We start from the raw sequence: 27,382 nt of genomic DNA, 5'->3' as shown, positions 1-27,382 counted from the left end.
CAACGGCCAACTCAACATCTAGTTACAACAGAAAAGACAGAGAAGATGCTGACTTTTCAGAGGCTAGCTTTCTAGCAGCTAGAGACATTGACTATTTTTCTAAATAAAAATCAAGAAATGACTGCTTACTGGCTTGAGAATTTGATCAGCACAATCTCTCTTCATCTTCACCTTGCAATGGCCTGGTGACTTTGTCCAGTTGCTGTTGGAACAACTGCCATCCTGAAAGATCTCACTGCTTCACCTATGAAACAACGCCCAATGTAAATTTTTGAGTGCAAACACTCTTGCTGCCTCTTAATGATGGCAATGTAGCCATTCAGAATCACCCTCACCAGATGCTCACTGCCCAAGAGGGTCAATCAAGGGTGAAAGAGAAAAATATGGCAATGGCATGAGGATAACTCTGAAATGATTGCTAGAGACATACTCAGTATTGGGTTATTCCTTGCTTGGAGATCAGCAATCCATCTGAAAGCCTCTGAGCTGAAAGTGGTTTCACCTTTGATCAGCCACAGAGTAACACAGTATATGCAGATTTAGTTCCCGTCAGGTATTTAAAGCGCTGTTCTAATGAGCAGTGTGCAGCTTCCACACATCCCCAGAGGTCCCCTCCAACCACAACTACTCTGTCATTCTGTGAAGTAAATGCAGTTAAAGAATATTAATAAGCATAATATACATATATGAAAATCCACTGTCACTTTTAAAATTAATTTGTACAATGAATGTAGCAAGAATTCAATTTCAAGGCTTATGCTGTATTTAATCTTCTTGCCAGAAGAAATAAGAGATACTAACCTAGGTCAAAGGATGGTTTCATAAAGGAATATAATTATATCCAAAGATGGTGGAATCTTCCTTCAACAAATGAATATTTAGAATAAGCCTTTGTAAGACAACTATATACCATTTGATAGGAGAAAAAGCAAAACAAAACAAAATGAAAAAATAGAAGTGTTTCCCTGAGAGAATGGCAGGCTGATATTGCTCCTAACTCATTTTTAAGAGTGCTTTCCAAATCCTGAAAGCCTTAATGGCTCAACAGTCCAAAGCAACTACTGGCAGTGTCATATTTTAATCATATTTTTGGGAGAGCAGCTCCAAATAAAATCGATCTTTAAAGAGAGTGAAGCTGTTTCTCCCTATAGACTATGCATGCTCTCCTTATCAGAAACTTTCAAAATGCATTAAAATTCACTTTACTTTCCAAAGGACAACCATTGGATGATCCACATTTTCAAAAACGAAGAAGATATCACTTTGAGAACAAGTTCAACAATCAGAACATGTCTTCCAAGAGACAGTTATGAAATGAATAGATCAGTTCTGCTTTATTTGTCTACTATCAAAAAAAGTCAACACTGTAACTAATGCAAGCTCACTTTGTGTAAAAAAGAAAGTGAAACAGAAATGGCAGGAATATATAATCGCAGAGTAGCTGGGGATGGGAAGGACCTCTGGAGATGTTCTGATCCAATCCCCCAGCTGAAGCAGGGTCAGTTATAGCAGGCTGCCCAGCATGTTGTCCAGTCAGGTTTTGAGCATCTCCACGGATGGAGAGTCAACAACATCTCTGAGCAACCTGCTCCAGCATTCAACTGCCTTCACAGTAAAGAAGTGTTTTCTTCTGCTCAAGTGGAATTTTGTGCGTTTCTGTCTGTGTCCATTGCCTCTTGCCCTGTCACTGGGTACCGCTGAGAAGAGTCTGGCCCCATTGTCTTTACACCCTCCCATCAGGTATTTATACACACTGATCAGATCCCCCAAGCCTTCTCTTTTCCAGGCTAGACAGTCTCAGCTCTCTCAGCCTCTTCTCAGATCAGATGATCTGACTAACAAACTAAAAGTGCATCCTGCAGTAAAACTTAGCTTCTTCCTTCCCAACTGCCAAAGACAAAATGGTCTTGGATGACCTTATATCCCCACAGATCTGTCCACCCTTCCCTCACGAAAAGTGAAATAAAAATTGATCCTTTGGACATTTGTTATGGGACTTCATATCCATTTGGTTAGCCAGCTCAGTGGTCTCCACATATTACGAGATCGAGCTGCACCTCTGCCCGTGCTTGAGCAGTAGGTGTCATTCCTCCTCAGGAGGTTAAGAAGGACTTATTTCAGAACACCAATCACATCCATTTGAAGTCCCTGGGAAGACACATGGGTGCACAGACAGTGTCATACAACAAGGCATCGCCTACCCGCCTTCCCTTCCTGCAAAGGGACTGAATAAGACAGAATCCATTCTTACTGCTACAGACCTTCCTGATACAGAAAAAATGCCACACATCTGACAATGACTGCTCTGCCACTAAACCATCTGCTGTAACACTATCATACTAAGTTTTGATTGTCTTACAATAAAGAGTCCTGGAAGAGGAAGTGGCAAGGTAGGGTTAAGGAGAGGAGTGGAGTGATGAGAAAGCAGAGAAGCCTGCAGAAGTTCAACTCTGGATACTAGGTCCTGAAGACCTGCCGTAGTAACATTAGGCAACAGAACATCCTTTAAAATGGGACCAATGGTAGTTTATGACACATCATTTGTTCCCTTCACGTTTTATCCCTGTACTATCAGCTTGTGCAGGGTAAAGGACAAAACTAGTCATGGAAAGCATTCTGAAAAGAGCAATATGCTTGCCTTCTCCCTCCATACCAGTCTGTAAAGTTTCAAATAGGAAAATACTACGTTAGAAACCAAGGACAGGCTCACCATAAACTCTGCTCATCTGTGATGCATGATCTTGGTAGATCTGCATTAACCCTGTATATCTGCACAGGGTAAGAGGAAGGTTCTTCAGAGGAAATAAGTCCTAGGATCCCCTACCACAACAAAAACACTGAGAGGAGCAGAGAGTGCATCTGACCCCTTTCACCTACAGGCGGAACAGAGAGGACTCAGTTCATCTCTGCATCAGGGGGTGTAGCTGGTGGTGTGGACTATGGGGTACCTCTACCCTTGCGGACAACGGGTGAGGAAGCTGCTTGCCTTTGAATCCGTGTGCATTAATTTCTAAATGGATCTCAGCTGAAACAAGTGTTCAGAAATAGCAGTAAGGGACGGTCTTCCCAGCCAACTCCCTCACACATTATAAAGAAGTCAAACACAGGATTTGGACTTACCATGGAGAGAGGCAGCCTAATTCCTGAATTAGGTTCTTTGTCCCAAAGATTTTAATGCGAATAAGGATTAGAACATTTTAAAAAGCTCCCCCAGATGAGAGTGACTGCCAGGCATGCAGATCAGTAGACAATAAAAAGCAAAAAGGCATCTAGGGAGTCGGGGCAGCTCCCCTGACTCCAGAGACGGACAGAGCCGGCAGCAATGCTAAAAGGATGCTGTGATATTCACTACAGCTGAGCTTCAGACTTTAACTTGGAGAAGGAAACATCTCAAATACATACATTAGGAGCGCCTGCATTAATTGAAGGGGCAGAAGTACTGAACTATTAAGAAAAGGAACCTCCCTCTCAAGGTGTTTTAGATAAGTTAACAAAATAAAAAATCCAGGAGTTTTAAATAATGGGATGAAAAAAACCCCAACCTTTTCAGTATTTCCCCTCAAAGACAGTTACATGATATCATGCTATACCTAATGAAAAAGTAAGCTTGCAAGGCAAGGTTATCATATTTAGTTCTGACCACTGCAAGCTTTCACAAGCAAGAAACTCTTAAAGCTGGAAAACTTCAGACAGCTCTTCCATGCAGTTCCCCCACTGCATCAAGTACCTCAGCATATTCTTGAAATGACAATGCCTAGGTTTACTAATGAGTAATAAATAATACGTAGTCAGCTATTATTATTTGAGGTGTGATGAGTAATTTTACCAACATGCACCCCTGGTACACAGCATAGCTACTCTAGCCCTGAACACATACTACATGTCACTTACTTACTTAGAAACTGCCATGGTTGTTCTCCAGCTCTTGTTACCAGGAGAATTGTAACAAATGCTGGATCTTGAGCAGGGGGGAAAAAAAAAAAATCATCGGTTTGGCATTCTGACATGGATAAAATATGCATAGATAAAATATACATGCAATCCAAATTCACCATGTAAGAAGCTCCAGGCTGATGTACTAACAAATCAAATCTTAGAACAACAAGGCTGTGAAATAGCTTCCTACTGGAAAAAACCCTCAATTGCAAGACAGATTTATTCCAAGGAACTAAGAGTCAACAAGACCTGAACGTCTATTAAAAAAATTGTGCTCTTAAAACTGAAGTTTTTCTTTGTTATCTCTCAGCCCAGATCAAAACAGATCAAAATCAAACTTTCAAGATAAATTTAAACAACCCCAAATTGTGTAGTTCTGAAAGTGAAGCAATACCACTGCTGCATCTTCAGATTTAAAAACCACACAGTGGATCCTACTACATTTGCATTAACTCCCTTTGCATTGTCCTCCTTTCTTCCCCCTCCCAGAGTCAAAACAACTAATCCTTCTGGTAATTCAGGTAGGAGAGAGACAAGTGTCACAGGACAACAATTAACATCTCCTCCTCTCCCCTCCAGTTCAAAAGACAGCAACAAAAGACTCAGTAATGGAGATTTACTCTCTGAATGAAAAGGTCCAATTTTACAAGACTCATCACAAAGTCTTTTATTCATCAGCAGACTTGGCATTCTTATTCTTCTCTCTCATAGAGACATTTCTGGAATGTGTTTCAGGCTACTGGAGGAAAAAAAAAAAAGATAGTTCTGCAGGAGGCAGCAAGGCAAAAGAAATTAAGAATCTGAAATCAATCCTGCTCCCATCTTAAAATACAGAATTTCTCTCAGAATTATCAAGCAGAACAGGATCACACCCTTAGTGAACACAAAAAGTTTTCCGTTTCTACAGACTTTGATGCAGACCGTAATATTGACAAATTATTTCCAGAAGAGAAAGATACTTTTGATTTTAAGCCATCAACCTTCTGGCTCTGCTCTTACAGTAGTAGAGTACTTACAGAGTATCTCGTTTGTGGATTAAACAGATTTGAAGACTAAGACCCACAAATTCCTATTTTCCTTAGGAAAAGTTCTGTTTGAAAAGATCCTGCCTCCTTGCTACACTGCATGTTGATGGTAACAACATACCTCTCAGGACAATGAAACAATGGAACTTGCTTCAGAAGCCTAAGATTTTACCATGCTATTAAGATGGGAACGTTGTTCTTTCTTGCTCTGATCCAAAGCTCCCAAAATTCAATTAAGAGATTGAAAGAAAGTTTATGGAACTAAAAGGAGCAAGAAGTTTTTAATCAAGTATTTGACTTGGCATCTGGGCCCCTTTGCAACATTGTCACTGTCCAAATAATACTTTTTCTGCAAAATAGGCCACTTCCAGAGAGTATTTCTGCTCAGTACCAGACATGGGACAAAATCTGGTTATTATTCAGTTCTCCTAATCTAAACTGATATGAGCTGACGTTCATTAATATATCACAAAAAAACCTCCCCAGAGATCGGACTTCTGCACACAGAAGGTAGCAGTAGGTATTACAATGAGGAAAAAACAATCCTGAAACAGATATTTTCCAGATATACATGCAACGTAAATTCTCATGCAGTAAAAGAAATGGACATACAGAAAGTGATCCTATTTTTGACAAATTTGTTGATTTAGAATTGCAACAAGAAATCTATGGAAAATATTTTCTCCTGAAGGAGTTAACATAACACTAAGGTCGAAAAGCAAATCATACAGAAGTCAGGAACCACTAGCATTAGTCAACCATTATTCCTGGCGGCACAAGCTTGCTCTTGGGTTCCAGTTCATGGCTTCAGCACAAAAGCACATTCTTACCTCTCCAGAGCTCTGCCTCCTTCGCTGCTTATCCTGTACACCAGGCAAGGTAAGTCTCCCACAGAGCAACACATACACGATCATGTCTTTAAGATGTACACCACAGCGTTCCTTTCGTACAGTTTTTCATATTTAATTTCCTTTTTAAATAAAAGCCACAGAAAACCAAATATGCAGCTTCAATCCGTGCCTCCACATTCTCTCATACTACTTGCCTGTGCTAACACTCTGCAGGATTTGTGTTCAGTATATTTCAAACTGCAGTACACATCTCTTCCATTACTGGGGCCACAGGAGTTAGTGACAGAAGAAATAGGTATAGAAGACAGTAGAAGTGGACTAGCCAGTGGTGAGGACACAGTCAGCTGCTTGCCAAGGACTTACACAAATATTTGCAAGACACGAGAGGAATGTTGGGTGTTGAGCTGTTTTGAGGGGTAGGGGGGGGGAGACGGGGGAAGGAGAGAGGGTGACGTTCTTGAACGGTGCGAAATGATGTCTAGTGTCTGGGTTCAGCATAAATGAGGACAGGTTTGGCACTTTCTGAACGGTGATGTAGATAAGACTTAGGGCACCTGTTGTAATAGGTATTCTCAGCACAGGCTGCAGAGGTTTTCTGTACCACAAATTGCATAAAGATTACATTTGCCTTTTTTTTTCCCCCTGTGACTGTAACATAAAGCAAAGACATATTGCCTTGTACAGCTCACTATTGTAAAATACACAAAAAAGCTACTAAGGTCAGTAGAGCAAACTGCTAAAAAAAATAAAGTATTTTCAGTTTTGTTTCTCACAGACAAGTTACAGGAAAAGTTTGCAGGAAATATCCAATGCTGAAGACGTCAGAGTTTATTTCCTATAACATTTAGAACAAAAATCTCTACTTCTTTATGGAATTGCACTGCATTTAAGCAGAGCCAGAGTCTATTTCTAAGTGGAAAACAGGCAAGCATTTAGTTATTCAGTTTGCATCTGCAAAAGTTAAGCAGATACCATCATTAAGTAGACTGCAAACATTTTAATAGGTAGGAGGATACTGCCTCTAAGACTTTTCTTTTCTTTTCTCTGTAAATCAAGCCAGGAATTCTAAGCTATGCTCATTAAAAACGCCCCTCAGGTTCCCTGAAGACATGCCCCAACATGACAGCAGAATTTTTACAACTGCAGATTTGGGGGAAGGGGGCATTATGCCTGAGAAAGTTGTAGGCTGGGACAGACTGCACAATAATGACAGAAGCAGTTTTCTGGTACAAGACTTTTCCTTCATCAAAATGTACTAGGCTGAATTTATTAGTAGGAAATATTTGCTGAGTCAGATGTTACAACCTGTGATTCCAGGAATAAGTTTAGCTTATGCAATACACGTTTGTTTCTGAAGACAGCCCCAATATATGGGTGAATAATCTTGCTGACAGAGGTTTGAAGAACTATCTGTAAAAGGCCTTAGGCTGCACTAACCTGCCCCACACCATGTCCACTCTTGTTGCACTCTCTAAACGGGATCAGCAAAGCTGAAACTGTTTGCCAAGGCCCCAGCTCTTTCCAACTCCAGAACCTTCAAATACTTTAGATACCAAGTATTATGTAATGTTCTAAAGCACAAAAAACATATGCTGCCTGTAGAATTACTTTTTGAGACAAATCTCTCCCCCATCCCCCTTCAGCCCCTTGTTTTTCGTCTTTTTGGCATATCTATGAAACCAGTCTTTATTTAAACAGTCATCTGTGTACCCATTATCTGCAGTTTTTATGGACTGTACAGCCTAAATACGATCTTGCCTAATGGAGCACTGTGGATTGCAAAAGCTGCAACGATTTTTCAACCAAGAAAAAGAGGCAGAATATCCTTTTTAAGCACTACAGACTATTAAGATACCAGTACATTAATTGCTTTTAAGATACCGAACATTCAAATGCAGATATATATAATGCATTGATATAAAACATTCAAAAGAAACTAAAGTATCCATCTAAAATACATGCACAGTGACTTACACAATACAGATTTATGATTTTTAGTTATGCATATCACGATGAATAAATTGAGTAGCTATCTTAGAAATCAGAGACTGGAAAAGATGTATTCAACCATTTATTCTCATGAGAAAACAAAGACACAGTCATCAGATAAACAAGTACCAGACCAAAGAGTTCCACATAAAGAAACTGAACTACTCCACTCCCTTAATTCACTCTGGCTTGTCTAACTATTGAAGAAGAAAAGAGTACAAAATGGGAAAAGACACTTAATTACATATTTTGTGTAAAGTTCTTTTATCTGGTCCACTGAAAAACACTGCCTACTTATTAACTAAAGCAGTCATTAAAGGTTTGTAATCTGGTGCTTGCACGTTTATTGGTATGTTTATATGCGGAGGTTGCACTGGGTAAGTTTGTTTCTCATAGGGCTGAAAGACATTATTCTTTGAAAATGGCTGCAATCGTTTTAAGTATTATTGCCTCTTGGCTGAAGGCTGCAATAGTCTCGTATCAAGCCACTGGAAGAGAACATGCAGGTGCTCCCACTTGGGTTTGGCCATGCAGCTGAGCTGGGCAAGTGACGGTCTGAATTTAAATCACTGCCGTCTTCAGGTTTGCCCTTTGACATCTGGACTCCTCATCCATGTCAGTAAAAATGTAGCAGTCTGAAGCCAGTGATGAAGGAGCGCATAAACAAATTTAGTTCATTTTGCACTGCACCAGATTAGGGAGCACTCTCAAGTTCCCTTCCACTGCCTAAACTGAGGGAAAAAAAACCTCTGACAAAGCAGTGGAAACATGCAGATTGGGAGCAAGAATATTCTCTTTCAAACGCATCTGAAAATACCTTGCTTTACCTAAAGGGCGGCACTTTCTTTGCAGCAAATGAATCCATACTGCTTTAATATGCCTACTAAAGTATTTTACTCATGACCTGTTCTGTTCACATCCAAGGATACAATGCTCTAAGGCTCAGATCTATACCATGGGACTTCATTATTGGTACTTAACAAGATATAAAATAAAAACTGCAGGTAGCCTAAAACAGGGGCAGTAGTCTAAGAACTCCTTGAATCTGTTCCTCTTATCTATTCATTCTGTCAGTGAGGTTTTTAATGTGTCAGCCTAAATGATCTAAGAGTGAGTGCTGTGACCACAGTAAGTACAAAAGGGTACCACACATGCCCTTATTGCAGTGCAGGGGGTTAGATTTGGATTTGTAATTTCTAATGTTTTTGTTATTGAAACAAAAGGATAACGCAGCTAATGCAAAGAAGCAGAAGAATGGAACAAACAGCGCTTACCCCTAAAGCTGCAGAGGCACAACACCACCACAAGAATTATTCTCTGCACAGAGATTAACCACCGTTACTACCTGAAATACCAGTTCACTCTGTTTTTGAAGAGTCACTGGATAGTTTGCATTGGTGTAGCAAATCACCCTCAGAGTAGCTGCACGAACAAGAAGAAACATGGACTTTCAAGAAGTCCCACAAAGCACATGGACGAGACTTGCAAATTAGAGAGAGGGAATATATATTCCTGTTCTTCATGGCCCGTATCAGGCTGAAGGTTTTCTGAAACCTTTCTCACTGGATGCTTCAAACAACACAAAGGAACAGCTTAACTTTACCCCAGGTAATTACCCCAGGTAAATATCAGTGGAAGATGGATGTCTGAAGTAATTAAAAATGGAGAAGGGTCAAAAAGGTTGACAGGTATAGGTAGTGGACTGGGGACATGATTGCCCAGAGAAACAAGACCTCAGTGTTTATAATGCTGTCACTTCTATCAGCAAATGGTCAGGGACAGGATGAGTTAGATATCAAGACATGCTCCAAGCTCCTCACAGGAGGAAGACTATCATAAGAAGCAACACCTGTAAAAAGTAGTCTAAATCCCTCTATGAAGCTGTAATGCTATAAAACAGCTGATGTTTAGCAATAGAGTTCTTTTCTCTGGACCTTTCAGGCTGACAGATGGTCAAGCTGCCTTCTGCAAGAGAATCTGAATAGGTGAGGTTTCGGGGTAGTCTCTAAGCAGTGATGACATGGAAATCCCGATCCCCTTGACCAATCCCATAGCAAATATGGAGTTGAACGAGCTCTCAGGGGACCAAGGGCACCCTCTATACTCTCTTCAGTACTTGCTAAATTCTCTGGAAGTTTTGCAAAAAACTACTCCCCATATCATGCTGGCCTGAGGCAGTAGGAATCACAGGCAGGTAACAAGAGCATGACTTAATGGCTCCCTACCCCCAGAGCTTTTTTGCTCAAACCAATCAACTAGACCAATTTCCAAAATATCCTTCTTCATTCGCTCTAGCAGGGTAGGGCAGTGCAGGGCAACAGTCTGCTGTCTTCAGCTCAGGATTTGACTGACCAGGAGTGCCTCCACATCAAGCTCAAAGTAACAAAATCACATGTTCTGGTTCTCTGGAAGATTACTTATATTGCAAATTAGGATCTTAATTAACTAATTTTAAAAAGCTGTGTGTTGACCCAAGGTACGTTCAGACAAATTAACTGAAGTTAATCTTATGTAACCTCTCAATACAGGCTACAGCTTGACTAAACACAACTTACTTTAAAAACCATATGCTCTTCTATGTATCTCTTGCCAGTCTTGCCAGCTGTACAAGTATACCTATAACAGAACAAAGTCAGTATCACAAAAGCTTGGGTCTTGCATCAGGTGACTATAAAAGGGAGCATTTCAGGTGATGTTACAAAGGACCAAAGAAAATACCGATGGGTTAGTGGGCATTTTCACAATGTTTATTACCTTACTAAAGGGCATTTGTCAGACACATGCCATCTGCTGCACAGAAATGTGATACCTCATCAGGTAAAATAAAAATCTCCTGTACAAGCAGGTTCTTAGTACAGATAAAAGCAGCTTCACTAATAAGCAAGCATTTTAGGGGATTAAAAGAGTCTTTACCACAGACACTGATTCTCTTGGAAGCTACTCCTCCTAACAGAGTGGCATCTCCACTCCCACTGAAGACTCTGTCCTAATAGCTATGCACAAGAAGTCACAGGTTCATCAGCTGCAAAGAACCCAGAAATATTTGTACTTGTGACATTTTCCCCCTTTCTTCCCACTGAGAACAAAGTGCTACGGAATGGACACAAATCCAGCCCCCACAAGCTTCAGCCCTCAGGGAGCCAAGGGTGCTAGGGGTATAGGATGCCCCACTTCATCCCCACTGCTCCCCGTTCTCCCTTTCCCAGTAAGGGCATGGGCCCCAGCAGGACCCCAGGGGACTACAAACTCTCCTAACCATCCCTGTCCTGGAGGAACTCTTACCTGGGAAATGAAGCTGGGTTTAAAGAGACTCAGCCTCTTACTGCCTGTGATGTTTTCCCACAGCTTGGAAAAGCTGTGGGAGGGAAAGGGAAAGCTGGAAAAGCTTCACTACACAGGCCAGGCTACTGTAACTTACTCTTACAAGCACCTCCTTGGTCAGCCACTAGTAGGAACTGCATAGCATGACACTATTGTTGCACCCATTACAATCTCCATTCGCTTCTAGTTTGCCTACAGCCAGGAATGGATGACACCAAAAAGGACCATGCAATTCTGTATGCCTGCTTTAGAGTTGTTAAACATTTTCAGATTTCAGCATATCTGACTCTCCTTTGTACTGTTATGAGGAACTAGCTCGTGCAAAGTGTTACACCATGGAGAAAATCCACATTATCTGCCCACAAAGGCTGCTCAGTTGCTGAACAGAAATATGAAGTGAAGAACAAGAAGAATGATGGAATATGGAAAAGGGCAGGACAATGATTACAGGGACATCATGTTCCTGGACTGCGTTCCCAAGACTGGGCAGATTTTCCTTCTAGCACTCCACTTCCCTACCCTCACAATGCTCAGCACTCCTGTATCTCTTAATGTTCCAGGAGACTCCTTCCAGACAGATTCCATTTTCATTCATATAGCAAATGGAAACAAAAACAAAACAAAACAAAACCCCAAGGGACTCAAGAAGGAGGGAGTTTCTGTCTGATAGGATAGGAATAGAGATTTCTTCCCCCATTGCTCCTACCAAGGCAGGTAGAGCAGCATTATCAAAACAGCACTGTGGTGCTAAGATCGCAAGCCTAACAAAGCTGGAACTGCAGCCACAAAAATCTGGGAGCTGTTGATGCTGGAGTAGACAGAGCCAAAAGGAGTCAGAGATGGAAAGATGTGCCCCAAGATGCAAAGAGACAAAGACAGAAGTGAAGGCAGAAAGAACAACTAGATCACAAATTGAGAAAGGTAAATTCTTAAGGAAGGAGGAGAGGAGGAGGAAGAAGAGGAAGAAAATCCCTAACATAGAGATAGCTAGCTTTTAAAAAACCTCCAGGAGGTGTTATAACCACCATTCTGTTAAAGAGCATTTGGAAGAGCATGAGAAGGACATACAGATCCTTTCTTGCTCTCTCATAAACTCTTTTTTTAAAAGGCTTTAACGGTTTGTTAAACTACCTGATGTGTTCAAAGCTCTGACTCAGTACTCTCATTAACTGCTATAAAGAACAAGGTGGCTAGTAGAATAATAGGAGATTTGTAAAGGAGAAGGAACAGAATAAAGAAAAACAGAATTCTTAGATCAAGGATAAGAGAGTAAGTCTAGGGTAAGAGAGGGGAGAAGACAAAGGTAGGAAACAATAACAAGAAACTCTTGAAAATGGAAAAAGATGAAGAGAAATTTTTCATGGGAAAATGAGATGGAGAGCTGCAAAGAAAAGGTTGAGAACGTCTTTATTACCCTAAAACCAAAACAGTGGCCTACTATGGCTAAAACACATTTTGGCATTTCAGAGCAGGCGTGATCAAATCACATTCCTGAACTATGCCAATCTTCGGACTCTTGCCTACTAGAATGTGATTAAGGAAAACTTATATCATAGTTTTAATGTATCAGCGCTACAGGATTGAACCAAACCTTAACTACGATGGTGTACTGCCACGTAACCATCATCTGTCGGTAATGTATAACACAGAGAACGAAAACTAAGGAGGAGGAAGAAAAGGAGGACATATTCTGGCGCCATTTTTTTTCATGCAGTTAGTCTGCCTATTTTCTCTTTAGCTCAGTACAGGGAGACAGAAAAAAGAGGAAAAAATAGAAAGAAAAGTGTATTATACATTTGTATCTTGTTTTCCAATACCATCATAGGCCCAAATTTGTAAACAAAAAGAAAGCTGTGGGCTTTTTAAATCCTTTTAACTACCTGTAATATATTATGCAGCGTTCACAAATATTTCTCTGTTGAACAATCTCCACTGAGAAAGAATATCAACTTCATTTGCAACACATGCTATTTTAGTCAGGCTATCTGCACCTTAAAACACTTGGTCCATTGTTTCAACAGCACAGACGTGCACACTGAAGTATAAAAATTGTCCAATATCAGATCATCTTTGCTACAGATTTAATTTCAGGGAATATGAGACCACACTTCATTATACAGTGAAACAAGGAAACATAAGCCTTGGTTTCCTTTTTCTTCTTTTTTTTTTTTTTTAAATATTAAATGTAACCTTACTACATCTCCTTCTGGGATTCTCTACACAAAGATAAATTCTTTGAGACTTATTCATGTAAACAGGTTCACTGAATGAAATGAGATCAGTCATACAAGTAGGAAAATCAGGTTTTGATCCAACATTAATATTACAGAACACAGCATAAAAATTCATTTAAAAAGTAGGTACCTATCTTTAAACTATCTAATAAAGCAAAGACTAGCTGAAAGTTTTGTTTTTCTGGTCTACCCTTATGAGGTTTAATACTGTAAACTAATTATAATTTTTCTAGACACAAGTTGTGGATAATTACCTGTCAATGGACAATAACGTTATTCATGTATAAACCAATAGCATTTTAGTAAAAGAAGAAAAATTATTTTAATATTATTTTGTTCTTGCTTTTTAATTAAGTAAGGCTTCAAAATTCCACTTAGAGAGCATAAGAGACATTTTTTTTTAAATCACTGTTGGTGAAATCTTCTAACTTTCGCATTAGAAATAGTTTTACCTTATCCTGTTTTTCCTGACAGATGATTTATGTCTGGAGAACTAGTAAGTTTAAGACATGAGATACACAGACCAAGAGAAACTCGTCTGTTAGCAAAGAGGAGCAAAGAGTCATGTACATTGCTTCAAAATCTGAAGCACGAGAACTAATCAGCTGAGTGGTTTTTTTTTTTCCTTGAAGTATGGTAAAAAGCACAGACTTGCCACAGATGCTTGTCTGCCACGTTAGAATTAAAAACACTAAGTTATTAAAAACAATCAGATCAAGACACTAGATGTATGATTAACGTATTTCAAAAGCTTAGTCATTTGGAGAGGATGACAGAATATAGCTCCACAGAATGATATGAAAAACAGCTGCCTTAATGTGAAACAGTGTCATGTATTTTAATCATGTGACGAGAAATTCCTTCATATTATGACTATACTCTGCTGACCCTCCCTGGCTTGGCTGACTTGCAGAGTAGTGTACATTCAGGTTTTTTTTTAATCAAGGGAGAGTAACTACATGTTTCATGGGAACTACAGAAACTTGAAAGATACAGCAAGCTTTCCATTTCACTAATACGTTTTGTTCTATCTCTGGAACACACAGAGACCAGATCCCAGATAAAACTAGTTTTGCGCTGCAACCTAATGATTCGTTCAACACTTGCTTCAGCTAAGGAGAGATTTTTCATTTCAAATTATGAGGAGAAGGACAAACAAACATTTAAAATGCTAAAGTATTGTGAAACACTTCTACTGAATGCACCAGGATCTGTTTTCTTGATTTGCCCGTTTATTGTCAAAAGCGGCTCATCTCATCGTTATGTGCGTACCTCCACAGCAAGTGTACGCACCGAAGTACTGGGTGAAATAAACCACATACGATACATAAGCAAATTCATACTAATACAATATTCCAAAAGTAATTATGCTTAAAAGCTGGAAATACATATGTCTAAGTTCCGGATGCTAGATTTCGAATAAAATACGCTTCTACCTTCCATGCCAAGTTTTCCCCTTTGAGGATTAAAAGCAAAAAGAAGAAAAAAACTACATGATTCTAATTACTGAAGCAATAGTATCCTCATTTGTATGTCTGCACAGTTACTAGTTATTAAAGGCTAGATTCTATTAAAGAGTAATGGAGTGTGGAAGCCAGAAATCTGATTTTAGACTTCTCAAGTGTATGTGTTGAAGGCCACGAATAAGTGGGAATAGAAGAGAGGTAGAAAGAAGTTGTTTTTTGTTGGTTTTTTTTGACTTAAGTTACTCCTGTACGCACACTATCATTTTCAAATCTGGAAATTATTTTCAAAAGTACTGACTTTTTCCACAGTTAAGAAACCCTGCCAAAGAGTGTATGTCTGATGTTTATACCTACCAATTCTTCTTCAATTCATTGATGCAGCATGCTATGCGATGCAAGGAGGCATACTGATCTGCCAAAAGCTTTCCACCCTGGGTCCCATCTTGCTTCCAAACAAACAAAGTGTAAAATTGTCACTGAGAAAATGAATGGGATACCTTCTGAGCAAGCAAAGGAGGCCTAAATGTAAAAACGGTCAACCTAGTCTGAAAAGTTGCAAGAAGAACAAGGATTAGAAATTATTTACTCTAAATAGCTTATTTTTGAGACCTGTCAAACTAATTCAGCCAGGGCACTCTTTCACCAAAACTAAATCCCAAAACAGTATACTGAAACAAAATTTTACATAGTAAGCTAGGATACGGTCATAAAGTAAAGTAGTTACAGATCAATATTGATTTTTTGGACACTTGGAAGGGTTTAAATTAAGCTAATTACTTCACAGTTGCAGTGGGTTTTCATGTAGCCTGTTACCACAACTTAGCTGATGTATAGGTTCTCCTCAAGTCACGGTAACTCATGTCCAAGCCTCATGTGCACATGTCAAGAGCAGGCCCAAGAGACATGGTCCGAGTCCCTTTTAAGCACCTCTCCCACATGCTTAAAGAAAGTCACATGACCCAGGGCTTACGCTTCTCTGCTTTCATTGCAACTATGCTGTTCTCAAAGAGGATGAGGAGGGGAGCAAAGCACAAAAGGCTGAAAGATCCAGTCTCTGAAGATAAGTATCCAGCATCCAGTATTATAAAACCAGACAGCCATGGGATAACTGGAAAAGACCTCACTTGTATTAAGAACCAATCAGAAGATAGGAAATAAAAGGTATAAGGAAAGAATAGCCCATCTTCATAACGGAGAAAAGTTAATCATGCGCCCCACAGCCATCTGCACTGTGAATATACCATATTCAATATGCTTGTTAATGAATCCCAACACGGGGACAGGGAAGGACAGGTAAATGACAAAATTTGCTCATAATATTAAGTTATTCATGATAAAAGCAAGTGCTGATTGCAAAGAGACACAGAAGGACTTAAAGATACCAAATAACCAGCCAGTAAAATGGCAAGTGAAATTCAACATAATTTAAATGTAGACTGATATCCATGAGGAAAAAACAACCTAAACTTCGTATGGATAATGAGGGGCTCTGAATGATTCAGGAATGTGATCTGGATTTGTAATAGATAGTTCTACGGAAGCATCAGCACCATGACAGTCAAAAAGCAAAGATAACACTAGCAATTAGAACTGCAGGAAACTGGGTTAATGGCAAGTGGCATACCGTACAGTTCTTTTCCAGTCCTGCCTGCTTCCTTTCCTTCTGAGAAGGGGCTGGACAACCCCATATAGCCTGGCCCGAATAATTTGTTTGCACTGTTGTACCCAAAACAGCCAGTCTCTCTTCTCCTGCTGAATTCCCAATTTGTTTTCTGTCAAGAGCAGGAGCCAGAACAAACTCCGTTTGGACTAAACTATGTGTGAAAGTTGCCCATTACCCACATATTGGGTAAATACTTGTGCCAAGATAGGTAATAAGAGAGTGAGAAGACAACCTTTCTCCTCTTTTTTTCTTAACCTATTTCTCACTCACTCGCGTTCCCTCCTCAGCTTGAGAGATTCACTGAGGTGAATGCCTCAAAAGAGGACATGGAATTAAGGAGGATATATGCCACCCTTCCCTGCAAATGAAACACAGCCACATGACACAGCAGAATATTAGCCAGACAAATACTAAACTATTCACCTAAAACTCAAACAGATTCACAATATCTGCTGGCAGGTGACCTGCTAAGCTGCTGGCCGTGGAAAAGGAAGAACCGAAAGAAATCTCAGAAGACAGGACAGTCCTGTCCTACTGGCAAATAAGAGATGTAGTTCTCTCCCTACCTTCAAATTCACCAAAATACTCAGTTTTACTGATTCATGAAGACAGTCCCACAGACAAGTAGCTAATATTTACACAGTCTATTTTATTAAGCAATGTCAAAAGCATCTATATTGCTAGGCAAGTTTTGGGAGGCCATTTTATTAAAAATCTAAACAAATTAGATTTGCTCTTACTTATTTTGAGGCTGTTTAATAACTAAAGCAGCTGACATCAACCACCTCTTCTGACTAAGCTGCTCTCACCCACTGTGAATCCAGTCCTGCATAGGCAGGATTTGGCCTACACATAACTAAACTTTTCAGAGTACAGAGATATCTTAACTTACCCATCAAGACATCAGAGAAAATGAAATGGATCACAACAACACCCAGTGCCTGCCAGGTTAGAATTTCTTACATCTGGGCTTCTTCAAACTGCATAGGAGTAAGTGGAGCAAAAGTATCCAACATAAAATTATTCAGTAATAAAATGCTGATCTTTAAATTCACAATTCAGCTTACTCCATAATACACTGTTAAGTGTCTCCCCTTCATATTGATAGACATAAGCCACAGTTATACTACTGCAGCTGATGAAGCAAGGCAACCATCCATATTAAACAGCTGTTTGTGGAAGAAACTAGAACACCCCTGGAAGAAAGCATCACACATTAAAACTGGGGTACAGTTTCCTGTGTTGAAGCAAGTTTATTTTTTCCAAGGTTGTGACATGTGATCTTCCACAATCTGTTTCCTGGAAAGCATCTAACATAACAATGGACATTCCTCCAGTAAGCGCAGAGACTGCCTTTTTGCATGTCTAAGAGAATGTGAATCTGTGGAAGAACCAATTACACAGGCAGTCTCACACCGGAGCCGGAGGGGAAAAAACTCTAACTACTTCTCGCCTCCGAGCTTTTACTATACTACACAAGTTTGCTGGGCAGAGAGACTTTCACATTTACCTGAAGGGCACCATACGACCGCACACAAAAATGGTAACAACACTACATGTTAAATGATAACATTTATTCTTCTGTTTCATACCTACCTTCAAACTCTGAAATGGGGGGGAAAAAAAAAGCTCATTGGAAACAGCTGCTATAACATCTGCCTGCCTGCAACTCAATCATCAGGTACTGCTCAATGAAAAACGTACATTTAAAGATAGCTTTTCTCCACCCAGTACTATTGTTGCCAACAGAAATCAATATGAACAGCTTCTGCTCCCATAGAAGCAAATTTTAGATCTTGGGAGCTAGTCAAAGGGTGAACCTATATCACAGTAGTGATGAAAAAAGAAGAACGAAAAGATTTAAGATCAGTATCACTGATAGTTAAAAAGAGGGAGAGAGCACACAGCTCTATTTCATATAGAAGCTGTGAAAAGCTACAAAAAATACACTTGTAAAAATTCAGAGGCAGCTATATGGTCTGGAAAACACAAAACTATAAACAAGTGCTGTACTTTCAAAATCTGGATTTAAAACGGGAAAATAACATCAGTGAAAAGCTGCAGATGGAAGGCTGATAATTCCACAGCCAGAAGAAAATAACCCCCTAGCCCCCATCTCTAAATCCTCTCAGAACACTTCAGTCTGTCACAGTCTAATAATAAAAGCAGTCAGAAAGAAAATTAAGTAAAATTACTCATATGCAGGCTTTACAATATACTAATGAACTAACTTAAGTAATGGGTACACTTTGCAGATACTAGTGCAATTATTGACTCACTGATATTAAAGTAGTGATATGGTAAAAAGATTGTGCTGTGCTCAGGATTTTGAATTAGCTGCAATTTCTGCAACTCTGGCACTTGTACAGACATCAAACTCTCAACTGGGATTACTATAAACAATTACAGAAAAAAATTCAAATACTGAGCTGATATAGGACTCCCATACATTTACAGTGCTCTCTGCAAAGCTGGCACTTTCCTCAGAAACTGACCCATCTGAAACAACTTAAGGAATTTTAACTCAGAAGTGATCAGCACAATATAAACAGACTAGCAACAGGTCTTGCTTAGCTGTCACACTGCAGATGCTGATAAAAACAAATTATTTGCAACACTGTACCAGAAAATATTCTTCACTCTGGCTTAAAGCAACTGGCATCTCAAATTAGAAAAGAAAATGATTCTGCTGCAATGCGGACACAACGAAGTACACCCTTATGGAATTCACCTCCATCAAATCCAAATGCATTTTCTGTAATGCAGATGAATTTGTCTATCTCCATGCATTCGTCTATCTCCAGGTCAGATCAGTGACACAAAAATTTCATCTTCAGTGGCTCATTAAAAAAAAAAAAAACAACACAGATGTTGTCTAGAAGGGGAGGAAAGCAAGTCACGAGAAATGGAAAGGAAGGAACAAACTCTTAGAAGAAGCTCATTTTAAATCACAATTTGAAAGACTGTGATTTGAACAGTACTCCCAACTATGCTTTTGATCATAACAGATAGCAAAAAGCCTAGGCTTTCTTGGCTTGCTGCCAAATATGTTTTCTTCAGCATTAGGGCAGAGCCATTTGGGTGCCCATGCTCAGCACACCACATCCCAGCCGTTCCACAGCCCCAACACGTTCTGCCCACAAGCCCAGTGCCACAACCGCCACTATCCACTTTCGTCCCCCACTTCCCACGGGTATGCCCGAATTGCACCCCTGGTCTTCCCAGCAGGGTTAGAGCTTATCTCCAATTCAAGACCCTGCAGCCCAAATCCCCCCTGGTGCCAGAGAGCTGCTCCCTAGCGGCACAGTCAGGTGACAAACAGCACAGCTGTGCTGGGGTGGTGATTATAAGGACCTCACATCTCATGCAATACGAGGCAGGATCACTGGTGAAGACCTACAGGAAGAAAGTAAAATGGTGCAAGAACAAGACAACAACCCTGCACCACAGCATGATGCTAGTCTCTGCTCATGCACACAATGCTGCATTAGAAGGGTGTTACCAAGGCTACCAAGGCAACCCCGCCGCAGCTGGACAAGGTAAGAATTCCAGCTCTTGGAATAGTATTAACTAGGCTACCCAATGTGTACTCATTGGTCGCAACAGGATTGTTTCCATGGGACATTTTATTCATTCAGCACACACAACTGATTGATTAGCAGCACTAAGCTAAATTTATTTTAACCTAGAAAATTATGTGTAGCCTTATGCTTCATTTATCACACACTCTTCAAAAATATGTCCTACATAGAGATGTATTAATTTCTTCACCAATTTTTTTTTTTTTTTGAGAGAGAGCATTCTTCACCCTGGCATCAAACCATCACATACCAACATTGACCTCCCCTCCACCACTGTAAGTACTTGCACAGCTGCAATAAGACCTCACAAGCTCTGTTAGACTTCAAGAAAACATGGAACACACAAGACCAGACCTCCTGTGAAAATATCTGTATGGCCAGATTACTATCATCTGAGATGCAGAGCATCACACAACCACATCCTACCAGGAAGCAATACACTGAAAACATCCTAACACCTGCATTTCTGCAGAAATTGAAAGTTATACAACGAATAAGGCAGGAATTCACACCTGTTTACTCTGGCTCTTCCTAACTTTTGAAAATCTGTTTTCCCAAGTCTAATATTCCTTTGGATCTCATGAGATAAACCAAATAGGACTAAGAGGAGAAGTTCAGAAAGAAGCACATAACGCAGGGAAAGGTCACAGCAAGATACAGAAGAGGCTTTCCCCCAGCCACTGCTAATGAGAAAATTATCTGCAAAAATGGATTTTAAACTTTAAAATCAGTTTAGCAATCAATGTTTAAACTGAAATTTTTACAAGCTATACTTATAATTCAGGACTGGGTAAGAACTAGGATTGCAATGATAAAGCTACAATTTAAATAGCCCTTTTCATCAATCCAGCTAAAAAATGTATAAAACTTAAGACAATTCAGGTGCAGGAACCCAGAGCCAGAAACAAGGGCTGTCTCATGATATTACTAGCGCTAGAAGCTCTCAGCCTAAAACCATGCTTTAGGACTAATGAAATCTGAGGAACTACTATTTAAAGCTAAATGCACCTCTTGTTTGAATTCCTCCTAACTAATCGTATTGTGTACCAAGAAACACATTATCAGCTATATGTCAAAAACTGTTTTGTTTACAATATGTAGAAAATAAAGATACAAAGTTCATGCTTATTTTCCTTCCCACTACATATCATTGCATAATATATAAAATTTTAATTCCTGCAATAAATACATTTGTACTTGAACATGATTTTTAAAGACATACCATCATCATTGTAAGGCCTATGGCAACTAGCCCAAACCTAGTTATTTGTATGAACCTGAATAGGCAGAAATCAAGGTATTTTTTGCTTGATGTGTTAGGATGCGCTTCGTCCAATTTCAACAAAATATCTAGATTAAATTTCTCAATGAGATGCTAAAATCATAGCTGCCTTAAATAAATATATTCCTCATTTAATTAGAGGCTGAAAAAGTGGATTTTTTTCCCCCAAAAATGTCACACTTTTGGAGGGCAACCTGTGAAGGCACTCACAACATAATGCACTATAATGTGCTGCCAAGGGTTTTCCACTACTAATAATCTCTGCTTCTGCTACTCATTAGAAATACTACAAGCCTTTGAACACCAAAGTAGTAAAAGCAATCTTCAACAAACACCCCTTTTGTTTGGTATCACTAATGCCCAAGATATTTTGAAGGAAGCTGAGAAAACTTAAAGAATTAAACACACACTAGGAGCTGTTAAGAGATTCTGAAATTTTGCTTTGCCTCATGTAATTAACCATCTGGACTGTAATCTTGAGTTTTGATGAGGGTTTTTTGGGGGAAAAATTATTTCAGACCCAAATTTGATCCAATAAAATCCTGGTCTGAAATTTAAATAACCTCTATTTACATAACAAGTTGGGCTGTACTTCAGTCCTTTCACATTTCTCCTTGATACTAAAGCAGTACACACATTCAGCAGATGAAGCTATGTACCACATACATTTTTGTAAACCTGTCAATAATTCTACACAGTGTGCACATTATATTAGTATAAGTACATCCACCTGTTATGGCACTCCACTGAAAAAAACTTCAGAATAATTTCTGAGTAAAATAATAGCCAATATTCCCATATACCATCACTAGCTTGCAGACCCTTTAGGAAAAGCTTAGTTCCTTCTCTCTTGACTATTCCACTTCCTGTTAGCTGGAACTGGTGAGGGATAGTTTGTTATACTAAGCTGAGACTATCGCGAGAGGTAAAACTGAAATCCTGAAATGAAAGGTACTACAGTCCTAGCTGCTGGACTAGAGGCAGGGGAAGTGAGTTGGCTAGTTGCTTGCTATGCTGTTCCTGACTGAGCTTTCTCCAAAGTGCAGTTCTGGCTTCTATTTCTTGGTTAGACAGACAATTTTTAAAGAAGTCACATATTTCATTCCTCAACAAACAAAAAGAACTAAAATGACTCATCTCTATTTTTTTATTTGCCCAAAGCAATTATAATTCATTTACGTCTTTTATAAATATCTGCCTAGGCCAACCTCGCTTGTGAAATATGTCACCTCATTTGCAGTTTTAAATAAAATACTTCCTCTAGTGAAATGTTACAGTGATGTATCTCTAAGGAAAGATAGGACTGTGAGTTCCCTGGAAATTGACCTGAAGTCCTAACTTCAGGACGGAAAAAAGAAGAATTGCATATCTGAAACTAATGAGAATAAATAAATAAAACATCGTTGTCAGATGGCATACTTAATTTAAGAACCTGAAAGTGCTTTACAAACATTTGTTGCTACACTCTCTATCCAAACATACAAATACTGTTAGTCCTGTTATACAGATTTAGAGGGTAAGGGGCAGCAGGGTTTTTTCTTGCATCATAAAATGACTCACTGGCAAAGGCAAGCAAAGGAGCTGAAGATAAATGGAGGAATACAGCTCAAGACTTAATTATACACTACCACAGCCTACAAGGACCTGATTTATTAAGATATCATCATCAAGCTCAAGGACATCATAAGTCTGATATGGCGGATTCCAGAATCCGCCATCTGTGACAGACCATGATCCCGAGCCACGTGCTACAACTATGTTATATCTACATACAGCAGAGCTACGTTTACGGAGCCAGTTTCACACAGTTTCTTTGCCCCAAGAAAAAAAAGATCTTTGTAAGAAGCCTAACGAAAAGTACCTGGATGATTAGAAGGCTGATCATTTTACTTTTGCTGATCACTTACTAATAATTTCACTTCTAGTGCTCACAGCCAGTCTCCCATGTGAGAATGACAGCTGGGTAGATACAAGAAGTAAGGGAAAGTTTGAACTTTCCCCCTTGGATCCTATTACAGAGCTACTTTTGAATTTGATTAAAGTTCTTTTCAAACAAACAAACAGAGGAATAAGAGCATCGCTGTTACTGTGAATTCCCTTTCACTCTCCTAGACTGACAAAATACTAAGCATCTAGATAAGGATTTATGTACACCTTATGTGCTCTCACTGAAATCTACCGAAGGTAGGTACCCAGTAACTTATGTAGCCAATGATACTTTCAGTACGTTCAGTGAATATAACTGGCATTTTCTGCTCAGAAGTTAAGATTATGAAACTTTGAATTAACCTCATTCAGCTATGTCCTTTCTTGCAGTCTGCATCACAGCTGAAGGATTTAACACACCGTCATACATCTCCAGAAACACTTTGTTTTCCAAATACCTACAGAATGAAGATTAGGCAATACCTGGAACTTCAGCCTGCCAAAATAACTTGTTGTAGAACTATCTGCACACCTGGACATATCACATTGAAAGCAAACAGCTTAAGTAAACACCGTGCTCCTCAAGGGCAAGGCATACTCGCAGACAATCCTACTGAAGGATCTGGACCACGTCTATTGCTACGTAAGAATTTAGCCTTTGATACCTTCTTCCTTCTTTGAACGGAGACTGATTTACAGATCTTCTCAGTAGAAGCAGCTTTCAAATTTCGTAGGTCTTTTAAACTTCATTTAAAAAGCTCTGTCTTCATCCTAAAAGCTATGGGGGGGGGGGGGGGGAAATCACTGACCTGCCTGCCAATAGGACATTCACTTAACTCATTTTGCTGTCGACACCTTTCAGCATCTTCCCTAAGAATGAAAGGGATTCTGTAGCAAACAGTACGTCCTTTCCGTCAGGTATACTCTGGCAATACCACACACAAATCCATACAGTGACTACACAATCAATCGGGAAAATAAGAAGACACTGGTTTAGGCTTTTAAAAAGAAACAGAGTGCTCCTGCACTCGATACCCCAGGGCATGATAAGCGTTACCCTGTGCTAATGCTAGCAATAAAACGAACACTGCAGAACAATTACATGCTCTAGCCATGTATTTCTAAAAAACAGGCAGCTCTAGCTGCAGCGTAACATATACTCACGAGGTGTCACGTCCCCGGGGGATGCTGATGCTTGCAATAAACTAGTAGCAATATTTTCTGTCGAGTTTTCAGGTGATGTCAACAACTGGAAGGACGACTTTAAGCCAGATTCCCATGTCTCATCAGGCGCTGCCTTAAAAGTTGGAACAAGCGCGTTAAGGCCCTTGGTTCACAGCCCAAACGCGCAACTCAAACCTTCCAGCCAGGCTCCTGGAGCCATGCGGCACCGCAGAGCCCCTCAGGGGCACCGGCAGGGGTCCGGCAAGAGGAAACGCACGCAAAAGCCCTTAGATTTGGGGGCACGGGCTATCGGTTTTCTTGGGCCCGCCTTGAAGCCCGGAGCCCCCTCAGCCCGCTGGGCTGCGGCTACGCCACGGCGCGCCCCGCCCCGCCCCGCACCCACCTGTTGCGCGCGCGGGGCCGCGGCCTCGCCAAACCGCCGCCGGCCGCCCCCCAACGGCCATGTCGCGAGGGCGCAGAGGGCACGGCTCAGCGGCGGGGGCAGGGGCAGGGGAGAGCCCTACCGTGTGCGCCGGCCAAGCAGCGCCCCGCCGCCGCCGCCGCCGCCGCGCTGGGCTCCGCGGGCCGGCGGCCCCCGGCTGAGGTGGCGCCCGCCGCGAGGGCGACACCAAGCGGCCGCAGCCGGCCCGGCTCGCCGCGGCCCTCCGCCTCGCCCCGCCGCCGCCGCGGCTGGGGTTGGGGCGGGGGGCGGCGCCCCACCGCGGGGGGCAACGGTCCCCGGCCCGGCCCCCGGCGGCTGGCGGCGCTGGGCGTCCCGCCTGGGACCCTCGCCTCGCTGCGTCCCTCGAGCAAACGGCGACGCTCACGCGTGTCGCGGCGGAGGCGCGTGGGCCGGGGCCGCCTCACCCTGCGCCGGCCGGGCGAGGAGCGTCGCGCCGGGGAAGGGAGGGCTGATGCCCGCTCGGAGGAGTCGGAGTTTGATAACCAGGCGCTTTTTAACTTAGACGACGTTATCTAGCCATCGGATGGGAACCCTGCGGTTTGGCTGGAGCGATGTTCCTGAAGAGCTGAAGGCGCTCCTCTGAACCGGGGCTCTTTTGCGACCTAGTTGTGGAAGCTCGTAATATAGTACGTGTGGGAGCCGAAGTGCCACAAAACCGATGTTGGGGAGGCCAGGTGCCTCGGGAGGCAGCCAGCAGGCTTTGAAGTCTGTGCTAAGGATCAGAGACAGCTAGCTGACTTCAAAGCCTGCTGTGCCTGATCCCTGGGTTACCCACCCCTCTAGTCACCACGATGTCCCTGGGACCTGTGGTTCGCTGAAGTCAGGTGTAGGTGACAGCAATTAAATGTGTAAATTGGTAATTCACAAACTAGAAAGACAAGTTAGACGGGAACATCTGTAGACACCGGCACAGGAGAAAAGAATTGGTTAAGGAAAATAATAAAAGAGGGATCTAAAGAGGAGAGGAAAAACAGAAAGAGTAATTCTGTTCTTAACACAAAGCCCGATGCTGCAGACACATTGGTTTCAGAGGCCGGTTCCTCTGGCTTTAAGACATTCTCGGGATAATGCCCTAAATGAACTAAACACTGAAGTATCACAGGCACTAAAATCTACTTGGTTGTGTGATGAATATAATCTTTTGAAAGTACTTATGTGAGATTCTATTTATCCATTTTTCACTATAAATAATTGCTACGGTATTAATCATTCTGTGCCAAAATTCACACCATAGCTTCACATAAAAACTCTGTTTCTTGATATTTTGCAGGAAAAAGAATATTGTGTTCTGATGTCTCGTTTCAGCAAAGCTTTGTAGTTTTGTCACATATGCTACAGCACTAGTCTGAAGTCTGGTATCATTACTGAAATTAGAATACAATTGCTAAAATGCATAAAAATATGTTCTGATACCTTATCCTATATATCTTTTGCTCGTTTCCATGTTGACTACGTACCTAGTTCATGGGAATTTGATCATACTTGATGCTGTATAAAATTCTGATGTAGGAATGGAATTATTTCTGTCAGTAACAGTTAAGCTATATACATTTCATGTATGCAAGCGTTTGCAGGACTATTTTGGCTGTTTGATGAGTGTTATTGACAAAGAAGAAGTTGGCACCTTTCAGAAGAAAAGATTTTATGACGTTGACCTGCAACCAATCTATTTAAGTTGTTCCCCTTTAATAGAAGCAGGGTGAGATACTGTCATGATCCTGCAAAACTTGGCTCAGATGGGCTCCCTTAATTGCATGGATGTCAGTGGGACCATTCTGGTGCTTAATTATTGTTAACCTTTTTAATCCAGACAGTTAGCCAATTTTGTCATTCTTGTGGGGTTTTTTTTTCTGTTGGAACGAGAAATCATGAGGGATTCCCTCATTTGGCTGAAACAGAAAGTATTTGTCATGCCTGTGAAATGTAGCTCCGCTCTGGCAAAGGCCAATCACATCTCATATTATACGTGTCATATATTTGAAGACTCAACCCCCTGTCTATCTGCCGTTACAAGACCTGTGACTAAAGGCACTATTTCAAATGGAATTCACCATTATGCACAACAGGCTCTGAAGTTAAATGATCTGAGAAAAATAAAAAAAAAAAGTGCAGAGGGGACAAAGAACAAGTTGGTGGCAAAGGGACAGAGGAGAAACAAGTCCTGAAGCTTAAGTAGAGCCCAGAACAGATTGTATTGCCAAAGGGTTGGCAGAAATCCTTTAGCCATGCTCTTAAAAACCTGTTTTGGAGATGGCTCTGGAGACCTAAAGTGGCTCTGAACCTGAAGCTGTAGTCAAGTAGGAGGCCGCTGACATTGGTGTTGTGGGAAGAACTGCACTGCAATGAGTCCTGTCATTACTGAGCTCCTACACCCTAATTTAGTATTATAATATTCTCCACATTATTCCCTATCTCTGACTGGTGACATTTCAGAGCTCCTCGTGTAAGAGAAACCTAATACAGTCAGTTTCTGGACAAGAT

The 27,382-nt window shown here is 40.8% G+C and overlaps 1 protein-coding gene across 7 annotated transcripts in view; it reads right to left on the bottom strand.

The window, feature by feature from the left end:
- Window positions 1-25,024, bottom strand: part of ANKRD6 (ankyrin repeat domain 6) — a 125,507-nt gene extending 100,483 nt beyond the window's left edge. For 2 of the 7 annotated variants that reach the window (XM_068937765.1, XM_068937770.1), the window contains exons 1-2: window positions 24,963-25,022; window positions 24,439-24,571 (exon numbers count right to left, since the gene is read on the bottom strand). The gene's annotated coding sequence lies outside the window, so the exon portion shown is untranslated. Of the gene's footprint in view, window positions 1-129; window positions 245-10,356; window positions 10,418-24,438; window positions 24,819-24,841 lie in introns of those variants that run through there. The other 5 variants (XM_068937769.1, XM_068937767.1, XM_068937768.1 and 2 more) reach the window with 5 other exon arrangements.
- Window positions 25,025-27,382: the final 2,358 nt, after the last annotated feature.

This window comes from Struthio camelus, chromosome 3 (genome assembly GCF_040807025.1).
Source record: "Struthio camelus isolate bStrCam1 chromosome 3, bStrCam1.hap1, whole genome shotgun sequence".
Taxonomy (NCBI): Eukaryota; Metazoa; Chordata; class Aves; order Struthioniformes; family Struthionidae; genus Struthio; species Struthio camelus.
Note: the sequence above shows the minus strand (reverse complement) of the source record. Positions and strands in the feature narration are given on the sequence as shown.